This window comes from Aplysia californica, unplaced genomic scaffold, assembly GCF_000002075.1.
Source record: "Aplysia californica isolate F4 #8 unplaced genomic scaffold, AplCal3.0 scaffold00079, whole genome shotgun sequence".
Taxonomy (NCBI): domain Eukaryota; kingdom Metazoa; phylum Mollusca; class Gastropoda; order Aplysiida; family Aplysiidae; genus Aplysia; species Aplysia californica.
Window position 1 is genome coordinate 661,765 of NW_004797349.1, and position 5,169 is coordinate 666,933.

The 5,169-nt window shown below is 42.8% G+C and overlaps 1 protein-coding gene across 1 annotated transcript in view; it reads left to right on the top strand.

Annotated features, from left to right (window-relative positions):
• Positions 1 to 4,226: 4,226 nt before the first annotated feature.
• The window catches only part of LOC101848339 (fibroblast growth factor receptor 1-A), a gene marked incomplete in the record, with an annotated part of 49,356 nt that continues 48,413 nt past the window's right edge, over positions 4,227 to 5,169 (top strand). Inside the window, 1 exon segment of the mRNA XM_005094278.3 lies at positions 4,227 to 4,437.

Here is a 5,169-nt window from a genome sequence, read left to right on the forward strand (position 1 = left end):
TAATAAGCTGTCAAAAAAATCTGCTTACTTGTGCCTTTCTGTGTCCCATTTGTATAGAAATCAAACAAAGAGATGAAGAAAATAAGAAACACTTCCAATAAAAACGGTAACTAGAATAAGAAGTACACACACATGTGTCATTCCTTTCTAGGCGCAATTGGGAAGTCTTGACAACATTTACAATTTTGTCCAGCTTTGATGGTGGAATTATGGATTTTTTCCTTGAATTTTTGAACTTGAAACGTTCAGGAGTCTTCAAAGTTTTTCTTCCTTATCTATCACAGAGCTTCGCCCCTGGAATGCCGTTATTGCATTGAATGGGGCGAAAAAATCGAAACATGTCGACCGTTTTTAAAATGTAATACCCTTACAACGTGTGACTGTCTCCCCATGATCCGCCAAGAAATACGAGAAGCGGCCAGCGTACAGGCCAAATGTAACCTAACGTTATTTGATGTAGTTTACTTCCGTACTTTATTGTTCACGTGATCTCTTGGAAGTTTTTTTTAACAAGTTATAAAAAAGTCCACGTAACCCGACTGACTGCCTGACTCACTCTGCATCTGTGACCTCGACCTAATCACTTCACAGACAGATAATTATCTTCAAAGAGCATGTATCATATCGGTGTTAAGTTACATGATACTCTATTCTATGTAGTTTATTGCCAAGTTCTTTAATGTTATAATATTTGCCGTGTCTGACTGAGTGAAGTCAGATAGATGTGCAAAATATTTTTGCTGGCAGATAAGGTTTCTTGGTAACAGCCAACTTGATATTTTTGCTCTACTTTTCCTGCTTACGCTGTTGCTCAAAGTACAACCCAAAAATGTACGCACTCACCGTCTGCTGAATAAAGATTAGGTTCTTTTCTGTTGCACGCAGAAGACTTGAGTTCGATTCCCGGGAAGTGGGAGTTTCTTCTATCAAGTTTCTCCGCCTGTTTGCTGAGGAGCTATGTTATTAAAAGATATATCGTTCAGCCCAGATTGACCGTGACAATCAGGAGAGAAGAAATTCAACTCCTAAATAATCTAACAATTATGTTGAATGGGGTGCAAACCATTTCCAAACAATCACCGATAGATGTATACCCTGTGAAGACCTGTTACATGTTGAAAGTACTGTCTCAGTCTAGCACAATAGAAATATCCTAACTTTGTCCTGTTGCACAGAGAACCTATTTTGTTGGAATGTCCCAGGAGTTCTGGTATACAAATCATAGGAGCAAGATCGTCAAATAAACACTCCTGTAGGAGGAACGAACTAAAACGTCTTCATCAGCTCATGTTACTGTCTTTATAATTTTTGCTGTGAGTAGATTGAGGAGGGAGTCTTTTAAAAGGCATGGGGTATCTTCTGAATATATACAATTTTTGGAGATCTTTTATACTTTAAAATTACATTAAATGGAACATGACAATCCCAGAATTAAGTCTATTTTCCGGCATCCAGACTGAGGTAGTGGTGAATAATAGTCAAAGGTCAATAATGTGCTAATTACTTGAAATTCGGTCAAAAATAAGACGAGTGCAAACCCTCAAATTTTCAAAGGCGTTAGATTAAGTGAGCCTTAAAAGAGGCTTTTAGAACATAACTCTGGACAAGCTTCCCCAGCAATTAAGTTAATAAGCCAGAAATGTAGTTCAGTGGAAAGTTGAAAAATTTATGGGTTTAAAAAAAAAAATCTCGCGCAACGCGTTTACGTTTTCAAGTTACATGTTACCAGCAAACCGGCGTTTGCAACCATCACACTCCTCTTACTGTATGTATAACTTCTCATTCATTCACTTTAAGAGAAACCGAGTCCATATAACAATATTATAAAAGACTCTTATTAGAGCAAAGAAAGCTACTTTATTTATAGAGAAATCGAATCATCAACAGACATGAGCTATGGCGGAGGCCAGGTCATTCTGATCCCACAATGCACCGTTTCCCGCCAAAATCATTTGATCTATACCTTTGACGCAGTAGTTTTTTCTCTCTCTATCTGGCTGCTCTGGCTGCTCTGGCTGCTATCGCATACCTGTGCCCGTGACGTCATCAAAAGTTATTGTGACTCCGAGAGCATGCGTGAGCGCATCTGTGGCACATGTTCACGTAAATCAGAACTTTTCTCGTAGACAGAGGGTAACGTAACCCATGTTCTCTCCTCCCAGAAATGATTCCCTCCCCTCCTCCATTACCCCTCCCCCTTAACACTTTTCTGCCGTTTGTTGTTGATTCGTTTTCCCTTTTCCCGAGAGACGTACACGTCTTGATGGAACGTCCCCATGACTCACGCAACGACAAACACAAACATTGTTTAGCTGAGTGTCGTAAACTGTCGGGAGACACTGCAGCAGCTCGCCTACGTCAATCACTGGAGGTCCAGGGGCCATGTTGATAATGAGAGAGCTGAACGTACGCTTCTGTGTAGCCCGAAGTCAGTTGACGTAGATCAGTCATTATTCACAAAGTCTCTGTGCTGCATCATCATTTTCTCCCCTTTCCTTCTTTCTTTCCTTTCTTTCCTTTCTTCCCTCTTCCCATTCTCTACGTACAGTAGCCGATTCTGGGAGTTCTTGATGATGCGTACGGTCTACGTTATCGTGTCTGTCACATTAACTGACCATCTCGCCTCTTCTTAGCACCACGTGACCGTAGCCGTGAGATCTCATCTACCTGTCTTCCCGAGACTCCACGGGAATTTCTCCCACTCAGCTATCCTACGGTGTTTACTCGCTTGTTTTTTTGTTTCAAAGTTTCTTTGTTTCCTTCTGTCCTTCTTTCCTTCCTCCCATCCTTCCGTCCTCCCTTCCCCCCTTCTTTCTTTCTTTCTTTATTTTTGTCTGTCTTTCTTCCTCTTTCAGCCTCTTTATTTCTCCACATCCCCACTCCCTGTCAGGTTGCTTTAGTCTGTGTATCTCTGTGTCTCAGGCCGTATGTCGATCAGCCTGTCAAGTTGTTTGTATGCTTGCCTTGTCTTATCCTGATCCCAAGCGCCCCCACCCACCCCAATTCCTCCTTCTCTCCGCGATCCCCTCTTTTTCCTTCTTTTTTTCTCGCCTTCATTGTTTGCTCTATCTCCTAATCCTTCATCCCACCTCTTTCCTTGTCTGCCCTCCTTCTCCGGTTCCTTGCTTCCATTTTCTGTCTTCTTCTGTCTTCTTTTCTCCACCTCATTGCCCTTTCCTTTCCTCTTCTTCTTTCTATTTTGCTCTGTCTCATTTTTTTTTCTTTCACTCCTTTTCTTTTTCTTTTCCTCAACCTACTCATCTCACTAGCCATCCCCACCTCTCTGTCTGTCTGTGTGTGTGTCTGTCTGTTTCTCACTCTGTGCCTTTATGCCTTCCAGTCCTACTGTTACCTGCTCAGCCACTCAGGTAGACGTTTTTTGCATGCACCTTTGATCCGCTGGCTCCCCCCAAGCCGAGGCCACGAAGGTTATCTGGGGAGCCTCGATCTGGCCCCGGCTCTGGTCTTGGCGCCTGGTCGAGCCGGGCAACAACCCGTTTTCGGACGAACCGAATTTTGGGTGTACATATACCTTTTAGAACTTTATATCCGTAGAAAAAGTAGTTCGTGGGAATCATTTGTCTGGAAAATGAGTCAACCAATCTCTGTTAACAAGTGGAAGCAAATAAAAATTCAAGAGTAGGCGCAGTCATCAAGTCGTGTAGAACTGTTCCTCAAAATAGAAATTATCTAAACTTTATTGCCAGACGTGTGTATTTTGTACTGAAGCTGACCCCCCCCCCCCTAAACCCCTTCTTTCCATCCCTTGTCAAACCAAGCCTTAAGAAATAGACCCATGACGACATTTATCGCTACTTGTGTATAACTGATATAATATTTTCCTTTTCCTTCTTTCATTGTAAAACTGAGGATCGAGTTTTCTTCCTCCGAAGTGGCGTCACACGGTGTATGTGTGTGTGGGATGTAACAAAATTTAATGGACCCTCAGTTATTTTGTGAAAGTACATCGGGAAATATTTCGTAAAAGATAGTACATTGATTTACCTTCTAAGATCTTGAATCAGAGGTTCACTAATTTACCCCCCCTCACTCCTTTTCATACATTGCATATATATATATATATATATGTATACCGGTTAACCGAATTTAAGTCTGGGATTTTGCCCAGCTCCAGTGCCTTCAGCTTTTGGCTTCCCGAGCCAGCACTCACGTGCGCGCGTGTGTATGCGTGTGTTTGTGTACTCCGTCCTGGGCCTACAACTCTTGGGTGAGCGTACGAGTGTGCGTGTGTGTGAGAGAGGGAGAGAGCACAGCGAGCCGAGAGAGACTCTCAGAACAAACCGGACTAGTTGGCGTGTCTCGGAACTTGGAACTTTTCCTACACTACTACTCAACTTTTCTTGTTTACGTCACAACCGACGGACCTTCAGTAAGGATAGAACCTACAGGAACAAACCCACAGGCTGCAAGTACTATGTGAGTATGTTTAAATCAAATTTTAATTTCCAGTTTTCCTTCCTTTGAGTAATTTATTCCACTCCCAAAAACTTCTCCAAGACTCCGGAAGTTTGACCCGGCAAATGCCCCGTGCGCGCTGTTTTACTCATCACGAACTCGCCAACTCGTACGCTGCTCAAAAGCCAGTGCGCGTAGTTTCTGTTGGACCGAGCCAAGATGTTGCTTGCTGCTGGCTCCTTTTGGTCTTCATAAAACTTTTTTGTAGGTGTACAGGCAGGATTTTCTGTTTCAAGTCCCGATGCCATGATTCACAGTCTAAGCGTTGATATTGGCAAGGAAACAATATGAGTTCATAACTTCAGTGGAGTACTCACGATAGGTGTCTATACTTCTAATTGCGTCTTTGGTGGTGGGAATTGCGAAATGTGGGTCAACGAGTCAGCTTTTTTGCGTTTTACAGTCAAAGACCATGAGATCACCTACTTGAGGAATGTTTGGTTGGTTTCTAACGGTCTGGAAATCTGATAGATGTATAGAGAAGGTACGCTGACTAATAAGAGGACATAATCACATAAACACACATCTGTCTGTCTGTCTGTCTGTCTGTCTGTCTGTCTGTCTGTCTGTCTGTCTGTCGGTCTGTCTGTCTGTCGGTCTGTCGGTCTGTCGGTCTGTCTGTCTGTCGGTCTGACTGTCAGTTTTCTCTGTTTGTCTGCCTGTCTCTCTGTCTGTTTGTCCATCTCACGCACG